Source organism: Empidonax traillii, unplaced genomic scaffold (genome assembly GCF_003031625.1).
Source record: "Empidonax traillii isolate 1590-97213 ecotype Southwest subspecies unplaced genomic scaffold, ASM303162v1 scaffold24:size2376012, whole genome shotgun sequence".
Lineage (NCBI taxonomy): Eukaryota > Metazoa > Chordata > Aves > Passeriformes > Tyrannidae > Empidonax > Empidonax traillii.
This window is the reverse complement of record NW_020955217.1, coordinates 697,004-724,979: the sequence shown is the minus strand read 5'-3', so window position 1 is coordinate 724,979 and position 27,976 is coordinate 697,004. Positions and strand designations below refer to the sequence as shown.

The 27,976-nt window shown below is 45.5% G+C and overlaps 1 protein-coding gene across 2 annotated transcripts in view; it reads left to right on the top strand.

Moving 5' to 3' along the window:
- The first annotated feature begins 10,949 nt into the window (after positions 1–10,949).
- Positions 10,950–27,976, top strand: part of TAGAP (T cell activation RhoGTPase activating protein) — a 42,331-nt gene continuing 25,304 nt past the window's right edge. Inside the window, exon 1 of one of the 2 annotated variants that reach the window (XM_027904609.1) lies at positions 10,950–11,021. The gene's annotated coding sequence lies outside the window, so the exon portion shown is untranslated. The remainder of the gene's footprint in view (positions 11,022–27,976) is intronic. The other variant, XM_027904600.1, reaches the window with a different exon arrangement.

Sequence of the window (27,976 nt, the reverse complement as noted above, 5' to 3'; positions counted from 1 at the left end):
TTTGGCAAACTTCAGGATATGCTGCAATGTTGTAGCCACCAGCCAGGCAAGCAGATTGCTGCCGCTACCACTGAAGAAGGCATCCAACATCGGAGAGAATTAGCAGTGCTGGAAAGTCTTCTACAGTGACTTGGATGACAACCATGTCTCCAAAGATCTGGATATCCAGTGTACATGAGCAAGTGCCAGAAGGATTGTCTGAAATTCACCAGCATTATATTCCAGCCACCTGGAGATGATGGACTGACTAGACTCTGGTATACCAGCTGTGGAGTTTCCCATTGGATCTGACTCCTGAAGCAAACCTGCCTTTGGTCAGCAGGAGGAAAGGAAATGACTGGCTTTCTCTGGACTGTGTGGATTTGATGGCCTGGCCCACTGGATCTGCAGAAGTCTAAAGCTTTGGTAGTCACTGTGCACTATGTACCCTAATGCCATTACCATACATCAGGGAGGAACCCATCTGAATTTCTTGATTGACAAGGGGATCCCAACAGCTGTTTGTATTGGAGGCTGAGGTGAGCTTAACAGGAGACAAATGGCAAAACTACCCCATTGTGACCAGCCCAGAGGCTCCATGTGTCCTTGGCATAGACTGTCTCAGGAGATGGTACCTCAAGGACCCAAAATGGCAGTGATGGGCTTTTGATGTAGTTGCCATCAATTCAGGGAATTTTAAATAGCTGCCTGCCTTGCCCAGCCTCCTGGAGGATGCCTCCAGGAGGGCTTATGGGGTTGCTGCATGTCAAAAGAACAGCAGGTGCCCACGGGTACAATGATGGTGCACTGTTGGCAGTATACATCAACCAAGACTCCCCAGTTCCCATCTATGATTCATCAGTTGGAGGGCCAAGGAATGATTAGAAAGACTCATGAGGTTTTCTTTTAAACCTCATTTTCTCCCCCTGTCCTGCTGAAGAGGAAAAGTAAAAAAGCATCTGGGTGGCATCTGGCAGCCAGCCAAGGTTAACCCACCACACTCCCGTGCACATACATACTCACAGACTTTGTACATGTGTTTATATGCCTGAATATACATATGTTCTCCTCTGAGCTAATTAACTTAGTAACAGCAGGCAAAGACCAAGTCAGCTTTACAGATGACGCAAATAAATGCGAAAGAAAAGTTCGGGTTGGAGAGCTGACATCAATTCCTTGAACTATTTATTATTGTTATTACTGTATTCCACAGAGCTTCCAGGGAGTAAGAGCAAGCAGTGTTGACTGAACATCAGTGAAATGCTGTCCCTGTCTCAGGGAAAACACAGGTGCTGCACAGGTCCTGCACTGTTCAGGTGGTCTGAGCATGCCATTAGGGACACCCGAGGGGTAATTGTCAACAGAAGTGATGGTACCAGAGCCAGGATCTCAGTATGTACAAGACGTGGCAGATGGAGTGCAAAAGCAAACGGGCTGGCTAGCAGCAGGCATGTTAGTAACAAAGTGTCACAGGAGCTCGCAGACTCCTCTCTGATTTTACTGGGCTATGTTCCAGAATGCGTCTTCACCTTTTTTTTTTTCTTAAGTATCTGCAAATGAAAACCTGCTAAGCTCTTGGATAAGTGTCTCTTTAACGTCTCAGTCTCTTATGAATTTCAAATAGCAATTTTTTATTATGATAATTGGTGACTGCTTATTTTAATTAGGCATCCCAGTTAACCTTGCACTGCTAACACACGTGAGGCTTTGAGCAGATCAAAACATGGGTGTTGGTGGTTTTTTTGTTTGTTTGGGGGTTGTTTTGATTTTTTTTTTTTAGCAAAAGCATCAAAAAGTATAAATTGTAAGAAATAAGATGACCCCGTTTGCAATTCTGATTTTCATTTTCATTTCACTGTAGTCTTCAGTTGTCCTCTCTTGAAATTATCCAGTATTTTACATGCAGAAACGTCCTGGCCAAGACATTGTGTGAGCTTAGAAAAAAATTTCTTCCCTTTGCAGCAACACAGAAAACATTTGTGACCTAAACAGCAAAGCTGTCTCAAAACTGTCCCGTTTGAGCTAATATCAAATAATAAACACATTTGTAAATGTAGAAATCAATCACTCCTGATCATGCTGTCTGGGAACATATTGCAACTTCCAGAAAAGCTGGCCCGCATTCATGTCCTGGAGGGCTTAACTGAGCCTTCACAATAGTTGCACTGATGATGCCAAACCTCGCGTAAGTTCCCTGTTGATTTCTGCAGGCTGCCAGAGGATGTCACAGAGAGAACCCAGCAGCTCAGAGAGAAGTTTTGTTAGTATTTTATACAAGTGATGCACTCAACAATAAAGCTGAAAAAATACAAGAGGAAAAAACCCAAACAAACCAAAAAGCCCTCCAGAAATCCCTAGATCACTCAGAGCCAGGAAAGGGAGGATAACGCTGGCAGAGCTAGGTAGCTGGTTTGCAGCTGCTGTCTGTACACAAGCAAGGGCAGAACCGCTGTCATTCAATGCAGCTTATGCAGAAGACTGTATCTACCTGTCCTTTCAAGGGGTCTGAGTGGTTCTGAAAGGTGCTATATTTTGCTGTTTGGGATTTTTTTTCCCTTAGGAGTGCATTGCAGACAGTCAGGGATGTGAAAATTCATTTCTCCCACTCCTCAAGGACAAACTGGAGCTCTTAGTAACCGTCCCACATTTGACAGGACATTTGTCCTTCTCATGGGAAAAAGTGGTTCCTATGTTTTTTTTTTTTCCTAGCAAAAATACCATAATCCAGACTGCAAGAGCTAGTGTCCCATCTGTAGGCAATTCATCATTACTTGAAACAGATCCTTCAACTTTATCTCTAGCTGCCAAGCAGCACAACTCAGTGAGAGCAGGTCACTTGTAAAACATGCTGGTCAAGTACAGGCGAGTCTGTAGAAAAATAATCTGCTTTGAACTGATAAAGCTTTTCAGTGCTTGGGTAACTTTGATTTCATCAAGAAGATGGAAAGTGTTGGTAGTAGTCAATCCCAGTTGTTTAAGAGCTCTGTGCAATTCTTACTAGACTTTAAAGGGTGATTCCCCAAACCTGTGCCCAGGACTATGCTGAGGATGTATTTTCCAGACTGAAGTGGACACTTGCATGGATGATGAGTACATTACCTCCAGGCCAATGGTGATACAGACTCCTACCCCTTAAGTCACTTGGCCCCATCCCTCATTCCTGCATGCCTGATGGGTCCAAATTTATGCTTCAAGTTCTCCAGCACTGATGCTCGTTATTTCTGAGACCCTACGGTGTTACATTCATACCTACCACGTTGCCTCGGTAATAATCCCGGCAGGGGAGGGCTCGGCTATGAGGACTTGGTTGTGAAGAAGCAGTGAAGGGTTTTCTCATTGAGAGTCACTTTTCGCTTTTCACTTCATTTCTCGCTAAGCCTATCGATTTTTGGGCTCTCCTCTCCCGTCAGGGCCGTCCCTGCCAGCAGCCCGCTCGGCACGCCGGCGGACCCCCGGGGTCTGCTGCGGGAGGGAGCGGCTCCTCCCTCGGCGGGGAGGGCTGGGGGCGGCCAGCGCCGGGGTCTCCGCTCACTTTCTCCGGCTCCGCGCCCGAGGCGGACCCGGACCCGCCGCCCAGGGCTCCTCTGGCCCCTCCCGGAGCGATGCCGGGGCCGCGGGCAGGCGGCGGCTCCGCGCCCGAGGCGGTGAGTGCGGGGCGCGGCGGGGCGGAGGTGCGGAGCGGACCAGGGCAGGGCGGGGACGCGGGGCAGCCCCCCTCCTTCACGGGTGTTAGGGACGATGCTGGCTGCTGCCGCCGCGGGTGATTTGAGACTAGAGGGAGCTGAGGAACTGCCAGGAATCTGAGCCTGGTCCTGAATCTGGTAACAAGCGAACCCCGAGACTTCCCTCGTACCGCTCCCGGAGATGCGCCTCCCAGGGCATTGGGCCGTGCCGGACTGCTGAGCTCGGCGGGTTCGTGCTCTCAGCCCCGTGGGGCAGAGCTCTCCTTATCCCGAGAAAGGGACCGCGGGAGCCGGGTGGTGTCAGGGTCAGACGAGCAGGGGCCAGGTCGATGTGCAGCAGTTCCTAGCTGCTTGCCAGAGATGGAATTTAGAGACTGCTTGACGATATCACTACATTGTCAGACTGCTCTGGCACCGTGTTAGGGCAGCAGAGTCCTGAAAAACAGAACAAACAAAATAAACCCCTCACCCACGAGTAAATGGACATTGGTTAAAATAAAACCGGGGTGGTTCTTGGCTATATGCGTCTGAGAGAAACAGTTAAAGAGGGTTGTGGTTTTTTGTTGTTCTTATTATGGAGAGGTTTAACATCATTGCAAGAGACACGTTTCACATTAGTGCATGCTGTGAACTCTGTCCCATAGCACCTGGTAGTCTAGTATGAGCCCAGGACCAAAGCCTGGTCCCCCGGGGTGTCTCAGCTGCAGCGATCGCTCCTGTCAATAGGGAGAAAAGCCCCGGCCACCAGCCCATCGATTGCGGGGCCAGAAGGGACCGTTACATCATTTAGTCTGACCTCAGACAGCAGCAAGGTGCTGGCTGGGCTGGCTGGGAAACAAAAAGAAAACTGCTGAGGACTGAATCTCTGCACTGAAACATGGCATTTCTTTATGGCACTATCAGTTTTGATAATTACATTTTTTTCTGCAAAAAATGAGATTACTGGCAGGGACTTTCTGCATGGATCCCTTACACAGAGATGCATGAATGATAAGTAGAAGCTTCAGAGCTTCCGAATATAAAGCCTGGAAGAGTATTTTATGTGATAACTGATTTGGTTTTCCATTGTCCATCCTACTCTTCAAAACTAGCGCTGATGGCAGAAATGGATTATTTTTCAATGAGAAAGCGCTTACTTAAAAAAAAAAAAAAGAGTTAAGGGGAAAAAAGAGAAACAATTAACAGTTACATTTTCTTCAAAGTTGTCTGTAGAAACACTGTAAAAAGCACCAAAAATTTCAGATATGCATATCTTTCTCTCTCTTCTTTCCATTTCTTTGTTTTTAACCTCTCTTTATTTTTCTGTTTCTGGTGAGAAAGTAGAGAATAAAAAAAATAAAATAGTAGGTGATTATTTAGCAGAGAAAGTTGGGATGCTGGCTGCCCCAAAATCAATTTTTACTTAACTGTTTTCAAAAGTAACCTTTCAATATACGTTGAAAAAAATTGCTATTTTCTTTAGGCATAACACAGCCCCAGTACTCCCACCCATAGCATGGGGGTGGATCCGTCTTACTGCACTTAGATGCTTCACTTCTAGTTTTATGTATCTATTTTACTTAAGCCTAATGCTTTCTCAGAATACCAGTGGTCTCTGAAAACGGGACAAATCAGTACCAAATAAGGCTCTTCACCTTACATCCCACTGTTTTTGATATTAACAATGCCCACAAACCCTTTGCAATGGCACAGGAATGGAGCATCACAAGGAAGGCCAGGCTGTGCTGGGACATGATCCCCTGAGGCAAGAAGGGGTGACTCGCTTCCCCAGCCCTGTGCATCCATCAGTCCGGTGCACCATCTGCCACAGACCTCTGTGTCCTCCTGGGAGCTTGAGAAATGTGTATCTACAGCAGATAGTCATGGATGTCTGGCTTGCATGGTGTGGCAGGAAAAGGGACGACAGTGTTTGCGGTTAATGAGGTCTAGTGCAAAGCTGCTTCCTGCAGTAATTTATTACCTTGGAAAGCAGGGGTGTGATGCCAGACAAATAAGTGGCCCTGTGGGAGGTCAGGACACCAGGAAGGCAGGATCAGAAGGGTGGGAAGATGAGGGGGAGAACAACATCCCAGTACCACTGCTGCTGTCTCCAGCAGGAATGCCAAGCAGAACTTGTGTGTGTGTGTGTGGGGGGGGGATTTGTCACAGCTGGGTCTTGGAGAGCCTTCAGCAAGGCCCCTGTGGAGGCTCTAAATCACACTGATTGCACAGTCAATAAAGAAAATCTCATCAGTCCCCATAACCAGGCTGTCAGCTTTTAAACCTATTTAGATAAAAATCTGTTTATTATTGTCTTGTTAGAAGTCCAGAATAAGTGCATTGACTCGAGCAATGTTAGTGGCACAAAGTAGGAAAAGAGTTTTAATATAGACCTGTTAAAGGTAAATTCCAGTCTGATTTACTCTACATAGGCCATTGCTGCTGCTTATTTCAGAGAGACCACTCTCTGCCCACGTTGATATAACTGAGACCACAAATCCTCCTAATGTGTAAATTTCTAATTGTTTTCCCAGCCTGCCTGACTGAGCCAAATCAACCCCTCACCTAAGGGAGTATTTGCAGGGCAGCTCTTGCTGGGTGCAGTGGGGCAGCAGAGCGCCCAGCAGATCCCAGGGGGTACATGCCCCACTCCATGAAGGGCAAAGGAGATGGACAAATGCCACCTACTTGTGTGCCACTGGGAAATACTTACTGAGGGCTGCCCAACTGGAATGTCAGCTAGTGGGACTGACTGTAGAAACAGCCAGGGCATGCAACAGTCAGGGTTTGCCTCAACTAATAGATTAGAAAGCATTTGAGAGTCCTCCCTGGCACTGCAGCATCATTATCTATAATCATTATAAATTAGAATATCACACATAAACTGTTAAAGCCAACTCTGACACCTGCTTTGGCCCATGCCAAACAGCACTGCCTCGCTCCACCACTGCCCTCTTTGAAGCAGCAACATCCTGGGCTGTTCCCAGTGGGAAGCAGAACCCTGCCTCTGGGTTGGCAGCACTAGCTACCACAGGCGCAGCCTGAGCCATGGAACCAGCAGCATCTGCAGCTGGTGTGGTTTGGCAGCGTAGCACCTCCATGCCTCTTGTCCCCCCTTGCTGCTGACCTCAGGTGAGAGACAAAATTGGGAAGAGATCCAGGCAAAAGCTCATTTAAATGACTCAGTGCCCTCAGGAGTCCCTTTTCCTTCCATTTTTGGTGGTCTGATGTGTTGGGGTGGTCACAACTGCCCCTGCCCCAGCCTTCTCTTCATGTGCGCATGCAAGATGTGGCCAGGGAAATGAAAATCCCTGGGGATTTCATGGTGTACCCTGGGAAAAACTGGTTGAGGAAAGGCAGGTTTACCTGCCAGCACACCTCCAGGAAACTTCCTGGGCTTCTCTTCCTGCTTCTGCTTCAGGTGTCTTATGCAGTTTGGTTTAAGTGACTACTTAATGTGAACTGCGTGAAATACCTGTGTTTCTGCCAGTGATGGATTTTTTCAGGAGAAGGAGGAAGAACAGAAGTTTTCTGTTTTCACAAGGACTCTCACCTAGTGTGGTGAAGGGGGCAAAGAGGCTTTTAGTTTGTCCTTAAGGATTGTAGAAGCATGTTTTGAGATGGGGGGTGGGGGGTGGGTGGGGAGCATTTCTTAAAGTCAAGAAGAAAAAAAAGTCCAAGGTTTTAGAAATGAGATTGGTTTTCAGCTGGTGCTGGCCCTTGCTTGCTGAAGAATCTGGCCACCTAAAATTCTCTTCAGATGGCAAAATCATGTCCCTATATACACACTTTGAAAGGCTGTCTGAATGAGTAAAAACAAGCGATGCATTTGCTGCTATAAACCAGCAGGACATAGTTAGCTCATCTGAGGAAGAATGACTGAATTATGGATTTTCAGTTTTTTTGGTGGAGTGCTTTGAGATAAGAAAGGAGATTTGACTTCTCTGCCAGTTTCAAAAAGGAAATAATTTGGTGCCAGCCTTGTTCAGCACTCTCAGTAACCTATATCCCATCACAGACTGCAGAGCAGTGGGATATTTTTTTGGTTATGGCTGAGTCTTTTGGCAGCTCTCCTTGTGGGTGTCTGGGATGAAGCCCTTGTGGGGTGTATGTAGGTGATTTCCTTAAGCAAATATCTCCCAGGGAGTGCTCCTGAAATTCTACCATCTGCAGATGTCATGCTTGCATTATCTGCTGCGTGCCTCAGAGTGAGAGCAGGTCACAGGCTAGAGTAAAAAGGGATGGAGTTTTAAACTTGCAGCAGAAACTGTGATATCCTCCATGAACCAAGCAAAGATTTCTGTTTAGTGGAGGAAAACCCCCTGAAGAAAGTATGATGTAACTGATAGTCAGTACTGACATAAATGTGTTCAAACTCTCCCAGCTCTTGGAGCACAGGGCAAAGTTAATTTGTCTTCTCTGCACCTGCTGCAGTCTTTTAATAAAAAATCACATGTAGTTTTTTTCCACCAAAGTAGCGGCAACATTTGGCAATAAAGTATTTCTTCATGACATAACATTATTTGGTTCAATAAATCAAATAATAAATCCCTTGTATTTGGAGTGAGAGGAGGTACATCAGATCTCATATTTTCACTAGTGTCAAAATGTGTGTGTGTGTGTACATATGTAACTTATATAGCCCATTTAATCTCCACTATATGAGCTTAATAGATGAAATTGTGGCAATTCTAGAAAAACAGGAATAAGAGCAATAGGAATAATTTCTGGTTTGGGAAGAGGAAAAAACCTGTTCTTCCCCACAGTGGAGCACTATTTCCTCACCATTCTGGTAGCATATTGATCCAGGCACTATGAGCATCATGCTGCCACCACCTGTAACCTCCATCCCCACCCTGAGTGGCAGTCGGGAAGGTTGTGTTTCCCTGAGCATCTCCTGCCTGCTCTGCAGAGAGTGTGCCTGGCTTGTCCTAGGTGGGTTCAGAAAAGGTTCCTGGTCAACCTTTTGGAGCCATGTGTTGGCAGATGTTGCACCACATTAAGAAACTGGTGTCTACTCTCCCATGTGCATCTTGTTTGGGAGTCTGCACTGTATAGTCCTTGTGGGTTTAAACAGAGGCAGGATGACAGACAACACTGACAGTTCTATAAGCTGATATGGTCAGTGCTCATGATACAAGGGAGTAAGCTGGAGAGCATCACTTCACCTGCAGGATGCAGATATTTCCCTTGCTGTATCACTAGGCTGGTGTTTTATCCTGAGACTGCAAAACCTGTGATGCATAGACCGTGCCTTCCACACAAACGGTATTTTAAACTGGAGCTGGAGGACTACCCCTAGTCCGAGTCCTGACGGGCTAAAGCACAAGGACAACACCCTACAGCATATTTGGAGAATAACCTTTGCCCAAAACACTTTTAACTCCATGAGCTCTGAAGTGACTGCTGTGAGAGCAGCACAGCCTTTGTCACATACTGACCTTTTGTTGAGCAGCTGAGTGTAGAAGAGCTTCTGGTAATAATGAGTCAACACTTACCAAAGAAAAGACCTGCTGCTCTGATAACAGACTCATGTACATAGTAAGCAATTTCAATGTTCATTTCTTTGACTTCTGATCGTGTAAATTTAGGTATTTGTCAAAGGCAGGCAGCAAAAAGGGCCATGATAGTACAGGCAGAAACAAGCACTGCCTTCAGAAACTAGATCCTCTACAGGTATGAAGCAGTGTCACCTACTTCTGTCACACAAATTCCCACATCCAGGGAGACCACAGGGTTAAATATACCAGGGTCAAACTGGTATAAACCAGGAGTAAATACAGCACTCCTGTCTTTCACTCTTCCTAGTAGAAAAGTAGTTTAGTATTTCAAAGCAGTGCTGCTGCAGCTTCATGGTCACACCTGCCAGCACCTTTCCCTGCAGCCAGAGCAAGGTGACTTCTCCTGCTGCTGCTTTACTTTTTTCTGGTTATAACAACTGGGAACACCACTCATGTCCCCTGGGAAACTGCATTTGCTATTTTGGGTTACATGGGCTGGGACGCCACAGGAGTGGTCTCAGCCAGATGGACTCCCCATCACCCTATACAGGGCTTGGTCTCTGACACCTTCAAGGAGTAAACTGTGCCTGCCCTTTGTGCTGGGCTGGTTTGCACTGACTTGGTGAGAGCTTGGTAGAGAAGATCTGCACACCCCAGCAGCAAGGCTTGTTTGCCATTTGTAAACCGCACAGAGTGGTATGCTGCTAACAAACTTTCAGGAGTAAACATTGAGAGTTAGAGGTAAAAGCTGCTGAAATTCTGATGAATTTGAAACAAAGTTCAATAAAAAGCAGATGGTATTCTTAATCATTCTTTTTCCACTCAGTAAATGAGGCCAAGTGTTCAGAAAGTTCTCTGTAAATATATCACCCTGCTTTTCAAGTATCTCAAAGAAATACTGTAAATATGACTTTAATAAGACAGGCATCCCCAAAGGGTGATAACCTGCCCTTTATTGGCCTCATGTCAACACTTGGCAGCAAGGAGCCATTTCTTCCCTCTGATGCTCCTCTGTTGTGTCACTTGTTCCTAAAATAGCCTCATTCCTTAGCACTCATGCTTGTGTTCAGATGGCGGACAGCCACACAGAACCTGCTGTCCCAAAGCACAGATTTCAGGGATTTTAGGTCTTTAAGAGGCAGGGAGCTCCCCCATGGATTTGCAGGAGGCAGCTCTAATTGAAACCAACTTGGTTGCCTCTGCATGCTGGACTCACTAACAGCAGCCTCCTCTCACACACATTACAGAGTGTGGGGGTCTGTAATCAACCCATCTGCTCCAGGGGCCTTTCACAGTCAGCACAGAGAAGTGGGAACTTCCGGGAAAGAACATGGCTCCTCTTCTCCCAGGCTGGCTGCAGAAGCGGGGAGGGAAGAATGGTGCCCTACAAGTGTCCATGTCTCCCCACTGCCCGAAAAAGGAGCTCAGGTTGAGCAGCCACCATGGTGCTGAGGTTGCCCTAATTTTAGGCAGACACCTAGGAGGGTGCCTCAGCTGGTGACGCCCGGGCTTTGCCTAGGGTGCTGCAGCTATGCACCTGCCTTGGCCAGTGCTGCTGAGCATGGCTGGCTCCATGGGGCAGCGGCTGTTGTGCCAACCACTGTGGGAGTCGGAGTCTTGCCACTTGAGGGGAAATTTGGCAGCATCCAGGACTTAGGAGCACAAACATACTTTATCCTCCTCCCATACACACTTTGTAGCAATGACTTCTATAAACGCTCAAATCACTCATCTTTGTGGGAGCTTTGCTGAAGGATGGGAACTGATAACAAACTCATTCTTGCTTTCAGCCCCTCAAGACTGTTCCTTCCCGCCGGTGTTCAGCACCATCGCTCTTATTCAGCAAGGGTTTGAGCAAGCCATGGTTGCCTTCAGCCAGGTACGTACATCGAGTGCCTGCACAAACATTTGATGCCAAGGAGCAAGGCAGTACACCTTGGCTTGCCCATGCATACATCATAGGGTGCTGCTGTCTGTGCCCTGCACTAGAGGACCTCAGGCCAGTCGTAGATGTGGGAGTGCACATGTGGTGCCTGGGGCAGCTGAGCTGGCAAAATCGTGAGTGCAGTGGGGGCTGCTGTTGTAGAGGGGATGGAGGAGAGGTGGTGGGAACTGCCCTTCCAGGCACTGGTTCCAGCTGTTCTTCTCTCCCTCCCCACCGGGCCTTTTGAGCCCAGCAGTAGCTGAGCCTCTTCCCTCCGTCTCTCCCATCGCATGCCAAGGACTGCCAGTGCTCACTCTGTGTTCATATCAGTTTCTGCTTGTGTTGTTGAGAAGCTTCCATTGGCAGTTTTCCTTGAAATGCATTTTGATTCTTTGTTTTATTCTGTTTTTCTTTTGAGCAGCACAGCCCTTAAAACAAACAGCAGAGTTGGCTGTGATAGCGTTTACTGCCTTATTTTGCTCCAGGTCACAGCGTACCTATACAAATCAATGGAAAATACCTGCTGATGTTAGTGACAGTGACTCCTTCCATTACTGAACTGATTTCCAATAAGCAGAGCACTGCTATTTGAGCTGCAGCTACTTCACTGCAAAGCTCTGACTTTCCTTCTAATAAACACAGTGCAGTTAGTCAAACAGCACTGCTAGCTGGGCATGGTGGTGTTGCAAGTAGGCTCATTATGCATTTAAAACAAAATCTTTCAGAGGAAAGGCAGGAAGGACATCAGTATCTTGGGTCTTCAGGTGCCAAAAGTCCAAGTCTTTGAGTACTCTTTGCATGGGGAATGGGGCAAGCTGTGCTGTACGAGGCCTTACTCATTAATTATTCTTCAGTTATGTCTCTCTTTGCAGAGAGCGCATTTTTTTGCATTCATTTCTTGACATGAACATCAGGAACTGTCAGACTGTGAGAAAGGCTGAGTTTAACACATTTTCCTTTTGTGGGAAACATTCCTGATTGAAGTCTGTGTAGTGGCTCTGTGTGACACCTCCTGGCTTTCCATGCAGCTCCATCTCAGAGCCCAGAATCATCCAACAGCCCAGGGGGACAGGTGGAACTCAAATACTGAACAAGTGCCTCGTATTCACTGCTCTGTTTTCTTTGATGCCATAATTTGCTAGGTGTTACAAGTGAAAAGTACTATCACACACCCCACTCCTGCATCCTGCAGGAAAAAAGGGGCTGTTGATGTTTCTATAAGAAGGAGAAAGCAGCATCCCTGTGTTAGCTGGTGATGGGAGATCAGCTGGAGGGGCAGCTGTGTCCCTTGTCCAGCCCTGAGTCCCTGCCTCCTCCATCCTCTGGCTTTGGCTTTCAGAGCTGTGTCTGTGGAACAGACCATGCTGGGCAGGAAAGTGGTCCCAGTGCCTCATCCCCCCTTCATGCTCAGTATGGGTTCTATCTCTCATTTCTGCAAGGAGGTAGCATTTACCAAGAGCACAGAACAATCCCAGTGGTGTACTCCACATTGTTGCTGGTGCCATCAGCTAATTTGCAGCTAGTGTCAGCACCTAATTTGTCTGTGCCCTGAGTGTACGGAAGAGGGAGGTGCGCTCTGGTAATCTCAGGTTTTATTGGGACCTTTCCAGACAAAGCCAGTTTAAGATATCTCAGCATCTGACAAGCAAATGTCAGATGCCAGCACTGTGCTGCACCTATTGTAGAAAAGGGAGGGGGAGGGCAAGCAGCAGAACCAGGAGAAATATCCAAATAGCCTGTGGGACCCGGGCTTTCCTGTTTGTGCTTCAGGCAGTGAGCTGGGGCAGGGCAGAGCAGGAGCTGCTGCTCCTCCAAGCAGCAGTTCAGCAGCAGTGGCTGCTCCCCTTTGCCCCAAGCCTTGCCTTCACTCTCTGGGCAGCGTGGGTGGGAGGCCTGTGATGGTTTTCACACTCTTGGCAGCTTGCTCCCCTGGGTGGCTGTCTCCTTAGCCTATCCCTCGAGTTGGTGTTAATCCTAGTAGCCTGGGTAGAGCCCCAGCTGCTTCATCAGCACGTGTCTCACAGCACTAATGGCCATAAAGGCCTTTAATCAGCTCATCTCACAAAATGATGTATCATTTCCACTGAATACACTGGAGTCAACGAATAGACAAAACCTCTGAGGTGCAGAAGAGGCTCATGTGAAAGTCAGATTAAACCAAGCTTCCTTTGTGCAGCACACACAGTCCCTCCCTGAGACCTCATACCTCGTGACCAAGCCACTGGTGGCTTCAACATGACATGAAGCAGTGGAAAAGGCCCACCAAGCCCTATGGAAAGACATTTTTGTGTGCCTATGATCAGCACAAACTAATCATCCTTTAAATGAAAAGTGCCTTTGTATTCCAAAAAAGTTGCTATCTTGGGGAACCCTCCAGCCTTGCTGCCTGCAGACATGGTAAAGAGCCCTTGAATCTATAGAAGCATAAATAGAAAAAGCTCCATTACACTTAATAGCAGGAAAACTGTCACAAGGTGGACTTGTTATGAGTAACCCACCTTCATAAAGCTGTCACCTTTCAAGATTGAGAGCAGTCACAGATGGAATATTCTCTGATTTTTTTTTTTTTTCCTGTGCAGGCAGTAACCTATACAAATACCACAGAGCACTTACTGGAGCATTACTCTTCATAGCCCCTATACAGCAAGGATGAATTTCACATGGGGGGTGATAGCCTTTGTGATTTGGTTGCCACACCTGTGAACCATCCAGTCCTGACTGTTCCCAGTCTAAATGGTGATTTTTTTCTTCTCCTCTACAGAAGATCACAAACAACCAGACTGGGCTAATGCAGGTGATTATAGTAACTGAACCATAAGTAATTTCCAGAAAACTAATGAATTTATTATCCTGCAGATTCAACTATCTAGAAACTAGTTCTCTCCAGCCCTCAAACCAATTCCTGGTTGCAGCAGCATGCAGGATAGACTCTAATCAGCTACTGCAGATCCAGACATTGAGTGAAGAGTTGGCACATGAGAAAAAGTCACTGAAGTGTCTGCTTTCTGAACCTACTGAGCAACTATCACTAACATTAGGAAAAGATAACAAGAATAATCACACGCTTAATTTCTGGTTGTTAACAAACAGGCCAGTCAGAAATCCTTTGGATTTTTGTTGGAAAACTATCAGGAAGTGACAAACTTCAGGAAGTAAGTAGGGCAAACCTTTTGCTTTAAAGCACACAGCTTTCGTAGCAAACTGAGACCCTGAAGAAATGTATTCCTCGGGATCTTGTCTAGAGGATGATTTCTGGCGATTTCTGATTTTTGTACCAGGCATCTTCTGTACCCTGAGGCTGTTTGCATATTTTTCATTGGATTCTAACTTCACTGACCACTCTTGGCAGTGAAGACATTAAACAAGGTACATCCTTTTCTAATATTTATGGGGACAGGATTCCTACCCCCACAGGCTTTTTAGTGAATTTTCCACTGACGTCATGTTGGAGAGGTCAGTGGACTCAGACCAACTCTTGCTATGACTGCAGGTGCAATTGCAGGAGGTGAGAGCAGCAGTGTACTGAAGACAACACTCAACTGCCTTTCAGGAGAGTGAAGCAAGTCTGATCTGCAGCTCTTACTGTGACATTTGGGAAAGTAATTTAATTAACCAGTGTCTTGATTTTCAACCTGATAATGAAACTAGCACTGCATTTCCTTGTGGAGGGAAATGTGTTTGGGGGATTCTTTGAACTGATAGAACAAGGAGTGCAGGAGCTTGGGCTCTGTGTGGTCTTTTCTGTATTGCCCTGGCTCCTTCTCTTGCCCAGGCAGCCAGATCTGAGCAGGGAGGCACAGCATGTACTGAACTCTCCTACAGAGATGCTGGATCTCATCCCAAAACTGGAGATCTGATTCCTGTCATCACGCAACCACATTTATTTGTCTTTTATTCTTGCCATGCCACGCTGAGAAAGCTCAGGGAAGTATCTGCAGAGAGGCAGAGGAGGTGAGTCATGCCGAGTCTGGTGGCTGACAGCAGAGACCCTTGTGTGGAAGGCTGCGATTAAAGGAGGTGGGAGGGTTTCTTGCTGGCCACAGGACTGGAGTGGGCAGGTGTCAATGAGACAAGTGAAGGTTATTGCAAAATACAATCTCTGAAGGTGAAGTCAATGAGGTTTATGGGTCAGCTCAAAGCTTCAATTTCCTTTCCATCCCCTCCTACTACTTCTTGACAGCCATGCTACTCCTCCCCTTCATTTTTCCCCTTCATTCACTTTTACTATCTTCCGTTTTTCACCCTGTGTGTGCTTATACTAGCTAAATGCTTTAGCTCCCTTGTTTAACCAGCTGACAGTAGTATTATGAGTTTTCTTTCATAGGCAGACTGATGGGAAATTAGTGAATAAAGAAGTAATACTAACGTAGTGCCAGCTGTGTGGAAGCCTAGTGGGCAGGGTGTCGCTTTTTAGGGGAAGAGTGAGCATCCACCCCCTGCTCTGGTTCAGATTACCATCAGCATGACATTTCACCTCTCTGCACCGCAAGTCCCCATCTGTAACATGGGGTTAATAATGCTACCTTTCCTCACAGGAATATGGTGACAAAAGGAGTACTTAAGAACTCAACACAGTGATGGGGCTGATTCATTTGGAGGTAGGCATAAGACAATCAGGAACTGATTTGCTCCAGAGGTCTGGAGCAAATCCAAAAGATGAGGTTTTTCAGGGTAAGACTTATCCCTTGATTAACTCTTAGCATAACAGGACTCTTTTCTATGCAGGATCCCTCTTTTTTATTATAAAAGTAATAAGTGAAAGTACTTCATATTAATTGGGATCAATTTCCTTGTGAAAGGGTTTTGTGAAAACAGACCTATTTATAGACACATAATAATGTACCCAGCTTCTCATGCCAGTTGGTTCAAAACAATTCATAGAAATTGTTCTGATGAGAAACTCAGAGGCTGGCTGACATTATTATAGGAGGTGTCTACTTTCTTTGGAAATGTAACATTTATGTCGAAAAAAGCAACACTAAAAATATCACCCAAGTTAAAAAGGTTCTCTCTGGGAAAAATACGTCATCATTGTTAGTAGAGACCTTAAAGCTTTCATTCTACCTATTCTCTAACTTTCATGTGAGCTCTAGAAACTTGTTCTGTGTGATTCCCCTTTGTGCTTTTGATAAATTATAGTCTTATGAAAGCTGCAATCTGAATGTATTCAATGAACACCAAAACCATGGTTTTGGCACTGGGAAAGTTAAGCATGTTTTGAAACATTATTGACCTGACACTGGTTGATGTCACCACACACAAATCTGTGACTCCCAGACCAGTCATTATGAGCTATGATCAGCTAAGTTCAGTGGGGTGAATTGGGAGCTGAGGCATTTCCCATACAGGGATCATCCTGCAGAGCCCACACTGCTGCATGACAAGAGGTGTCCAGGTTGCAGTGGATCAGCCCATCAAGGTGTACATGCAGCTTTAAAATGACTGGAGCAACTTCAGGTGTTACTGCCTTGTTCCTAATTGTCACCATTCCCTGTCTGGAAGTTATAGATAGCAGCAAAAGCTGGTGGGTGGCAACTCACAGCTTTGGTACCAATTCTGCTACTTCTGTATTCTGATGCTGCATGGTGGGGTTCAAAGTAAGCTAGAGATTTCCCACTGGAGAAAATCTCGGAGTATTCACTTGCTCTATTTCACCTGCAGACTGGTGGGACCAGAATGCTCACCATGTGGCCAGCGGCAAGCAGCATCCAGCTGCTGGGAAGCAGCTGCTGCCCTCACAGATGCTGAACTGAATGGTTATCCCACACAGAGCAGAGTCTGTGCTTCCACTGACACATCTTGTTAAAACAGTAAAACTTTTATTATGTGTCCAAGCATCAGTTGTAACCAGCTTATTTCTAAACAGCTAACCATTTCACTTTACTTGTAAATGAAACTCCGAGGCAAGCCAGAAAAAGTTTTCATGACCTTTCTGCATATACACAGCTATTCCCCTCTATGTGCCACAAGAAATGTGCAGCGGCATATGTGATGTTGCTTCTGGACACATCGGTGTCCATCAGCACTGCAGACATCTGGGCAAACTTTACTCAGAAGTGGCCAGTGGTGCTCATGGGAGGCTTTTAAAATACAGGATTATGCATTTTTAAAAAAATGTTGCACCTAGAGAAAATCTCAAAAGGATGGGTGCTTCAGTGTTGTGGCCCTGTTAAAAGACAGATCTGAGAAGAGAGAGCCTCAAACCAAGGGATTCACTGATGAAAATCAGAAGCATTGCACTGTGGACTAATTAGCACCCATGACAGCTAACATCCTGTCTGCTGGTGGAAAGGAAACATGCTGTGGGCGTCCCAAGCTGACATTCATGCCTGCCATTTTCCCCGTGTTGCTGTTGCAGGGTGGGCAGCACAGCTGGCAGTGTGCTGGCTTGCAGACCACTGGCACTCTGAGCCTGGGAGAGCCAGCAGGCAGACACGTGGCTGGAGCAGGGGTCTAGGGAGAGCAGCATTGCTCTGATAGGGGTGCAGTCTGACTGGGGAAGGGCCCCCCTCTGATGCCTCCCCCTAGTAAACCTTCCATGGCAGCCAGGTGCCCTGCTCTGCTCTGCCCTGCTGGCTGTCCTGGAGACAGCTCATGTCACCTTGCCTGGTCCATGGAGAGAAGATCAGGGGGAAGTGCTGAACACTGGGCAGAAGACCTTTGGTAATGAAACCAGGCAGAAAGAGTAGAAACAAGCAAGAAAATATCTCCCCTCCTCAGCCTGTACTCCTGATGATTTGTTATTTTGACTGGGAGAGCAGGGAGACTGCTAACACCAGCACAGAGACTGCCTATCCAGCCCTTGGAGAAGCATTTTGAAACCGCAAACTGCATCTGGAAAAAGCAAGAAATTGCACCTGCAAGAAGCAGGGAAAGAGGGAGAAATCTCTCTTGTGGCACTCTTTGAGGAGTTTCCTTTGAGTCCACTCAGTTCAGGTGGATAAATGCAATTTCCAGCTTCAGGCATCTGAGGCAAAGATGGGACAGATAATTAATCTTTTGCACTAGTTGAGGGTGCCTGTATCTCAAGCCTGGCTGTGTGGATCCATGTGCAGACAGCAGCTATGTGCCAACCTACCTGCCCAGGGGAGCAGCAGCCCCTCTGGAGGCCCAGACCCACACCCAACCACCTTCATTTCTGTGTCTCCTCAGGTCTGGGGTGAAGGGTCAACCACAAACACAGAAGACTCTAAAGCATCTTGAGAGCCCGAGTGACTTTTGCACTTGGGACTTAGTGATGGCAGCCCATACTTTTTTTGGAGAGGATGTCCCTGTCATCTCCATATTCCTGTTCCCTGGGTTCCTCTAGCCCTGGGTTGCACAGCACTACTTTAGCTATGTGTCTCCCCGTCCTTTGTAACCTTCCCTGGGAGACTGTTTTCCCACCCCTTGTACTCCAATGTGTCCAGGGCAGACCCTCCTGATGCCTGGGCTGCAGCATCCTCACCAGTCCTGGATGAGTTCCAGGGCCAACTGGAAAAGCAAACCTTTGGCAGTGTGCACCTGCCGGCAGTGGTCTTGAAGGTGAGCTCCTCTGCCCTGCAGCCATGGGTGGGCATTGCTTATCTGCATAAACCCACTCCAGTGCCCAGAGCTGACCTAGGTGGGACTCGAAGCTAAAGCCAGAGCAAAGCCCAATTAAATGTTTCAGGCTTAGGAAAATTTGGCATTTTCCTTTTCCACCTTACTTTCAGTCCCACATGATTTCCTGCATGCTCAGAGGAAACTCACTTTGTCCTCCTCAGCATCCTCCCAGGGGGGAATAGTGAGATTTATGAGTGAAGAAAAAGCAGATGAGAGCTAGGTTCTGTTGTTACCCCAGTGCAAATGCACTTGGCATGTCCTTGTGGAGCTCATTTGTGACAGTGGTGAGAGGTACCTTTGAGATCAGTGAAAATGAGCCATAGAGGGCTGTGGGGCCACCCCAATGATAAGCCCCAGGGCTGAGTTGAGCCAAGTAATGCTCATCTTCTCCTTGCTAAGGTCTGCCTGAAGCAGTGCCCATGCCCTGACAGGAAGTCTTCAGTACTGACTGAAGCTAAGAGAGCTGGGCAAGTCTGATCTCATCAGCGTGAGATGGCTCTAGGTTTGTTTGGAGATCAGCTTCATATCGTGCCATAGTGTCAGCCTGGATGGGCTATTTCAGCCAACAACATGAATGGAGCCAGAGGGTTTTCTCCCACTTGCTGCCTGTGCTCTCACATTTTGCAGGGCTTTTAAGTCCAGTCATGCAGTTATCCAGTGCCTCTACTTCCAGGCAATCTCCTGTTAGCCAGGAGTACTTAGCTCTCAGGTTTAGCCAAGCACGAGTGCCTGCAGCCAAGGTCAAAATGGGTAAACACACTCAGGCAGCTCTTACTGCATGACACCTACTACTCCTACTCTTTCTCCCATCCACACATCACCTCCCACAAACAGCACCTTTTACTTCAGTCTCCACAAAATTGGTTAATAGTTAAATGTCAGCAAAGCAGCAAAACCTTTACAGTTCTCAGCAGCCCCGGAGCTCCCTCTTACCATGCAGCTGGCGCAGCAAACAAGGGCTTGGGAGGAAGCAGCACGTATGTGGCTGTGTTCCTCTCGTTGCACAAGAGAAGGGCATTATTGGAGCATCACTCTTATTTCTCATTCCACACGTGACCCCGTCACCTGCTCTGCAGAGGAAAAGTGAGCTATGCAGGGAACAACCAGATGAAGCTGCAGCTGTCTGACGTAGGAGAATTTTCATACGCCTTGAAGGCGTAGTTCACAGTGTATCACTGTGAATCTGCCCTCTTTGAAGCCCCTGAAGATTTGAGTGTTACCTGATGTGGGAACCAGGTGTAAGTGAGATAGAAAATACATCTGTGCTTCTTAATCCTCCATGAGAGAGGGCAAACTGGAAGGTGCAGGATCCCTAGTCGGTCTCAGCCCAGTTCACTGAAGGATTTGTGGCCATGGACCAACCCACAGTTTGCCAGGAGCAAATGTCCTTCAAGGCAAATGCAAGTGTCTGTGGGCCACCCAAGCCAATGGAGGACCCTGGTGTATTGCTGATAGGCCTGTTTACTTGGGTTTTATATGGAAACAAAACGCAGCTCCTGGTCCTGTCATAGTCCCAAACACTAACCTCTTCCTCTCTTGTCCCAGGCAGCAGTCACATCCTTTTGTCCCCTCCTGGGAAGCTAAGTGGCAGGACCCTAGCCTCTGATTAGATCTTCTAAAGCTCAGGCATAGAAGGAACTAGGGCTGAGGTGGTTCCCTGATCCTCATGTATTGCTGGATTAACGAGAAGAGACCTGGGTGTGGAAACTGGCCCCATAAAGGTGCAGCATGAGGCAATGCTGTTGTTTTTGGCATATGAAAGAACTAGCAGTCACTGAGATTTCAAGTATCCAGTGAAAAGTAAGGGACTCGAGGAGCTCCCACTGGAGGATAAAGTCTGTCTTTGGTGCTTCCTGTGCATCACCCATCCATCCGTGGATGGACTATTTAATTTTAAATCAGTTATAGCCAAAAAAGCAAAATGCCATTTATTTGAATGTCAAAATGAACATCGCACTGAGTTGCTCAGCTCTGGGCAGAAGGAAGGATTTTAGCCAAACTCATTGCATCTATTTCTTACTGAACAATAATCCAAAGAAGATAATATGCACATTGTCAACTCTTGTTTTTCTAAGCCTCTTGTACTCAGTCTGACCCCAAAAAACTCATGCAGAAGGATGCCTTATCCCTGACCTCCCTGCATATCAACTGCATGCAAACCCTTCTTAGAAATGCTCTTGATCAAAAAGAATCATCTCCTCAGAGAGTCAATCTCTACACGGCATATCCATATACAGGAGTTTTATCAACATTATTCTGCCTGGGTATGAATTTGGGTTCCCACAAAACTGCAGGTGTGGAGCTGCTGTAGGACCTGGTGTAACCAGAGTCATGGGACACTGTCCCCGCCTCTCTGGCAGCCAAAGATGTCAGCTGCACAGTGGTCCACAGCATCTATGGACAGACCTGTCCACTGGTGTCTCCATGGCCCATGGCACCCAGCCTCAGCTCTTCTAGTGCTTTTACCCTCTGTGTGTTGGTAGTCCATACCTTGCTTAAATTCAGATAGATGATGGAAACTGGAGCAGGTAGCTTGTTTTAAATCATCTTTCACATGTTTATTAGCAAGACAAACACTTGTAAGGAAGCTTTCAGATACTGAAAACTTGATGTGACCTTTGGGTATGTCAAAAACAGTTCCAGACATAGGGTTATTAATTTTACTTTAGGAAAGTGTTTGAAACAGTGGAACTGAAGGACTTCTGACATGCTGGCATCTGTATTTTTTTAAGCATTTGAAAACCTGATGAAACTTAAGAAATATCTCTCAAAAACTGCTGCAGGGTTTGAAAAAGCTCTTCAGAACAAATCTGAAGGATGTCAGCCCAGATAACTTACTACAAGGAAGATCAAATGACTCGGGGTGCGTGTTTATTCATGTAGTGGAAAAAACTGCCAGAAGAGTCTCTTGAAAGGCAGAGAAATGGGCATTAGGAAAAGTGGTAGCTGTATGAGCTGGGAAAAATAAAATGTGGAAATAACCAACCATTAACAGCTATTGTGAAAGTTTGAACCACGGTGAAAAAAAATCAATGTAAATGGTGGTCTCTGCTGAGACCATAAAGGAAGAGCCTTTTGGGCTGTGGAGAGGAAGTGTATGTGTTGAATAAAAGCAGAAGCATTTTATTCAGCACATATAGTTGGCAGGGCTTGCTCCAAGACTAATCAGACCTAATTTCAGTGTGGACATGAAGACAGACTAGATGATTTTATGTACTCTTTCCTGACTTTTAGATGAACCTATGCTTAACGCTACCTGTTTTCCTAAGGAAAAAAGAAAAACATCTCTCTTCTGATTGACATTTCCTCATCCTTCAGTCCTCACCTAAGCATAGTTTCCATCAACCTCATCAAAGTGATGTTCACATACTCCTGCAAGGCCAAGGTCAGATCTTACTCTTGGCCCTTCTCCCAGCTCAGAACATGACTCTGATGTGCCCCTTCCACAGCTTCATTGCACCAATAAGGGACCGGTTGCAGGAGAGGAAAACAATAAGTAAGCATCTAAAGTGTTCAAATGCAGGTCCAGTCACATCTAGAAAGACAATTCCTCTCTTTCTTGGACAAGCAGGAATATTTAACTACAGCCAGCCACACTTTGCTTTTATCCACGGTTGTAAGGTTGGACCCATGGTGGCCTTGGATCGCAGCTTCCCAGAAACCCAGCAGTGAGCATTTGTCTGCCCTTGGCTAACAGCAGCCCTACTTCTACCCAAGTAAATGTTTACACTGATTATGTCTCACAAATATCAAGTAAAATGGATTTTCTTACTTCTTATGTTTCTAATTTTTCATGTAATATATCTAAAAATAATCCCTGAAACCCCCTGCCTTAAGTGTTTCTTGAAAAATAACAAAAAAACCCAAGAAACTCTAGTCAGTTATAAACAGATGACGGGAAAATCCTACACTTGACTAACTGTAGTACTGTGGCCAGGCTTCGTCTTTGGGGATTTCTCAAAGTTCAGCTTCTGCATGAGAGAGCTCAGAGCCAAACTGAAAGCAAAAGTCAGTCTCTGCTTGGAGCCATGCTGAGCAAACCACAGGTGAGCCGGGTAAATCTGCAACTCCCCTTTTACTGATTCACACCAAACCAAACAAACAGATCTTTTTGGTGCTGGCCTGAAGAAGAAATTTGAAAGGAGCTTGATTTCTTAAGAACAGCTGCCCAAACTCTTATTTTTGGAAGCTACTGGGGACTTTCTTGTTGAAAGTGGAAGATATGCAAGAAGTTATCTCACATTTCAAATAGTTGATTTTCAGCTGAGAAAACATTTTTTTTTCAGTGAAAGCATTTTATATTCAGTTAAACTTTTCATGATGCAGAAGTCATTTCCAAAACAATTTCAACCTTCCCTTCACTTTGCAAAGAGACAAATCTAGCCTATTTTTCCTCACAAAATTTACCACTTTGACCCTGCCAGATGCTCACCATAGAGAATGGCTAGGGGTAGCAGCACAGTCAAGTGGCCGCAGCTGCCCCATCAGCACCCTGCTCATGAACCTGGACCCTGCAAATGGGCATGCCACTGCCCCCATCCTCACCCCAGGGAAATCTGGAGGTATCCTAACTTCAGAGAGCCAGCTCATGGCAGAACTCTCTGGGCTATTATGCTTACGTTATAAAAATATTTCCCAGAAAACTGGTAGGTGGTTCTTAATTTGAAAAGGATTACCAGATCCCTTCAAACCGGTAACCTTCTCCTCACATACACCCCAGGAACCTGCTGTGTCCAGATTATAACCTGCTTGGTTAGAAATCTGGTCCCTGTTCCACCTGTGGTGCCCTGATTTGATTGAGCCCCAGGCTCTGTGCTATAGTAAGCAAGGTTAATAATAATCATGCTGATGTCTAGATCCACAACATCAGAGGCAATAGAACATGCTCACCCTCAGACCAGAAACCCAGCCCTTCTATATATATAACAGACTGATACAGTAACTTTTCCTTATCAAAGCAGTCCATTGACTCTATGGAATCAAAGAATCATTTAGTCTGGAAAATACCTCTGAGATCCTTGAGTCCAACCATTAACCTGACACTGCCAAGTCCACCATTAAACCATGTCCCCAAGTGCCACATCTACATGTCTTTTAAATGCCTCCAGGGACGGTGACTCCACCACTTCTCTGGGCAGCCTGTTCCAATGCTTGACAACCCTTTCGGTGAATTAGTTAAGCATTAACCACTGGTTTTCAAATCAGATATCTGATATTTCCCAATTTATATGTGAAGGGTGCAAGCTTTCACTTCCAGAGAGTGACTTGCATAAAGTCTGTGCTCACCTTGAGGAAATCATCGATATCCACCACTCTTCCACACTGGCTTTCAGCCGCAGGCAACTCTCCTCCTCCTCCAGCTCTACTTTTCTAGATGGACTTCTCCATTCAGACCCGGTAATACAGTCTCTGGTTCAGATGCTACATTATGAGCAGATCCTTCAAAACAAATGGAAGTGGGAGACCCAGCAGCTCTCTTTATTTTAAAGAAACTTTGAAATGTAATCATTCAGGAGGATACTGAAGGAAGAAAGGGAATTTCCCTGGACAGATCTGGTCTGAGGGGGGACTGCTAGCACAGCTACAGGGAAGTCCATAGCACAAAAAAGATCAGGTTCAGCCTTTAAACGCATTTCATCTGCTTCAGATATCATAAATGTTCCTCTAGCCTATTTGCTGGGTAAAGTGCTCATTTCAGGATCCCAGCTCTTGCTTTTCGTAAGTTTCACAGATAGGGGAAAGTAAAGGAGACCAGGCACCCTGATGGGAGCGATGCTTTTGAAGTCCTTTATCCTCACAAAAAAATGCATCAGGAATCTAGGACACTGTAGACCATTACTCAGAAAACACTGCTACTCTAAGCAGGTGCCAGATGGATGCATTGCAACCTATCATGTAAATCAAGATGGCTAGTGACTCTTAGCAAAGGTTTTGCCCAGTGGACCAGGACAGCTCTTCTGCAGCAATAAAAGGAAAAGTTTTCTGCACCCTAGCAGACTCTGAATGGGTTATAATGTTCCTGGCATCTGGGTTTTTTTCGGTTGTGTTTTGGGGTTGTTTTTTTTTTTTTTTCCTGTAACTGTTCTGCATGCATGCATCTAAATTCTTTGTAGCTCATGCATGTAGTAAAAATGATTTAATCCTTTTCCTGTGTCCTGTCCAGGTAACTGTGCTGCATATTTAGAAAAGCACCACAAATCAGACTAATTTTCCTTCCCTGGCAGCAATGGAGAAAGGGACTTTGATTGTTCTGCAGGGCCTAAAGGATTTGGTTGTGTTCTTAAAAAGACCCTTTCCTTGGGTAAAATTATTAGCCTAAGCTCTAAGTCCTTGGGGAAGAAAAAATACCAGCTCTTCTGAAAGACTCTCTGCCATAGTCTTAAACTGCAAACACCCCATAGCACCCTTTCTCTTCACATAGGCAAAACATCCAGCCTGCACACAGGTCAGACAGCTCAGAGCACTTCACTGACTTTTTGGTTTCCTCCTACGTTCAAACAAGTTGGTATTTCTTCATAAAGCCCATATTTCTTAAATTACTCAGGGGATGAACTAATTTATCAGCCTGAAGGTGTGGGAAGTAACAGAGTGTGCACCTCCTCATCAACCTCAATTGCAGTATTTGTCTTACTAATGGACAATGAGCATCTTGTGTTTCCCATCAATGCTATTCAGGCCTGCTGAGAAGTGACTTATCAGAGAGAGATGACTGAAAAAGAACAGAAAGATCTAAATGTATTCTTATTAATTTCTTCTCTCAGCCAGTTCAGATGTAGTTTCTCATTTCCATTGTTTGGGGTACTTAAAAAAGTTTCAGTTATTGTTCAGTTATTGCATTAGATATACTTCCCATCAGAAATTCGCTAAATGGTATCTATAGGCAGAATTCTTAAAATTGATTTGCAATGTCACTTTTGTGATACCATGATACAGATTTGGGCTTTTTAAAAAAATTTTATCTTTCTGCTGAGAAGCACAAGGAAGAGCAATAGTCTTTCCTGGTTCTTTGGGGTTTTTTTGTTTGTTTTTGATTTTGTTGTTTGTTGTTGAGGGAAGTTGTGTTTTTTGGGGATTTTGGGTTTTTATTTCTTAATCTTTTTTGTGGTAGTGCTACTGGCAATTATAAATCTTGCCTTTTTTTTTTGGCTTCTTCTTTGGTGACAGAGGAAGGTGAGGGGGAACTTAGCTGACACTTGAAGAAAGGCTGTGCCTTTAATGGAAATGTTTTCATCTACCTTCTTTAGCAGACAGCATTAAAAAGGTGTCATTTTAAGGTGCCCTCAAGGAAAAAAAAAAAGAATAATTAAACAAAGAATTTTGAGTATAAGCCCATTCAAGTATTTTCACCTTGCTTATGTTGCATGAGAACACTCAGAAAATAGCAGAACATATTAATTTGATTTTGTTAGTCATTCTTTAACATGACTGTATGCTGCTTTACAGAGAACAACCAAGGTAAGGATCTTTCTATATACGGCTGAGAGAACTGAGTGCTGCAAAAAGCATAGACTCTGGCAGAGAGAAAGGCTCTTCTTCCTCCAAGAACAGCAAGCTCACAGTGTCACTGAAAGACTGACTGCAAAAGGGCATCATATATATCCCAGCTTGCATGGATTAGACAAAAGTTTGTTAACTGATTCTACTTTGGAGGGTAGAAGATACCCAGAAGAATGCTCCAGGTCCCTACCAGCAATCTTTCCTTCAAACTCTGTGCTCTTCTGCCCATGGGGACAGAAGCTGATGTAAAACTGAAATGGTTACCAATGTATTACATTTCTTGCTTTTTCTAGGAAAACAGTCTCTAATCAAATAAGAACCTAAATCAGTCTAGTCCTACATTCTTTTGTCAAGAGTAAATAAAATCAATAAACTATAGGCTTGGAAGAAAAAGCTTCTTATAAAGGCATGAGATTTGCAACTATTTCTGAAGCAAGTCGCATCATTTGCCGTTAGAGATAGAAACCTGATTTAGGTGGTTCAGAAGCCTGATCCACCCTGCTACTTCCTACATTCTTATGCTTTATGTACACTGGTTTTCTCCAACAAAGTGTCTCAAGCTGAAAACTCAGCTTTGTTAAAAGCTTTTCATGAGCTGCTGCTGCTGAATATTTGGGTACAGAGGTTTGCTGTGGTCATTTGTAGGGACTTACCACCACTACATATCTTCACAGATCTTGGTTTCAATTGCAACTACAAGCAGAAGTTCCAAAATAGAAAGGAAGTTCCCCAAAATGTTTTTAAAATCAGGAAGTAGAAGGTTGCTGGTAATACAGAGCTAATACAAATGCTAGCCTCATTCACAGGGTATTCCATTCTTGTTGAGTGCTTCTGCAGCTCAAATTTTAGGGCCTCCTCTTCCTTGAGGATATTTTAAATACAAGATAAGGAGACTGTGCTTGGCGGTTCAGAAAACCAAAGCTCCTGAGGATCAGACCACAACACAGAAGCCTTCAGGTTGTTCAAATATTGCTTGGGGATTTGCTCTGTAGACACCTCAACATAATTAGCATGAAGAAAGAGCAGGGTTGTCCCCTTAAATGGAGACTATGTGGCTCAGAACTATTATGGATGTGGACTATAAATGCAGTCTGCAAACCTGGCTTGTATGTCTGTATTTTTTTTCCCATGTAAAAATGACAGAATCGTGTGGGCATAACTGTGTATGTGATGTCTGCATATGTAACTGTGCATTTAGTGGGATTAATCCTGTTTTCTTTTCCTTACACAATGCACATTTGTAACAAGACAAAGAAAATGCTCAGAGGGCTCTGAGACTCTGGCTAGCCTCTTCAAAATCCAAGTTTTCTTGTTCAATTTGGAATAAATAGATAGAATAAAAATAGCTTGTTTTGTGAAATATAGTCACCTACTCCAAAAGCAGAATCCTGCTTTATCACCATCAGCTCAGAGCAGTGGCCAGGAGGTTGTCTATTACAGTGGCTGTGTATCCAGTGTCATCTGATAGACCTGGAGGACCTTCCTAAGGCTAAGAGCACTGTCTGCACTGATTTCAGCCCCTTTCCAGCACAGAGTACATAGGCTGATGGCAATTTGTGTCTCGAAAACCAGTTAGAGCTTCTGGACCTTCCTCCTGGCCCTGGGGTTAGGGGTCTAGCTGCAACAGCTTCCAGGTCAGAAAATATTTGCAAAGGAGACTTAGTCCTGTAAAGTTTCATACTCTGGAAAGAAGATTTGTTTGGCTAATTGCTTTCGCTCTGCCTCTGAGGGCATCTGTCGATGCCTCATACTGCAAAGAAAAAAAGCATGGAGAGGCCTGCGAGCTGGCTGGCAGTGGTTGCAGGGACCAGCCAGGATTTGAGGAGACC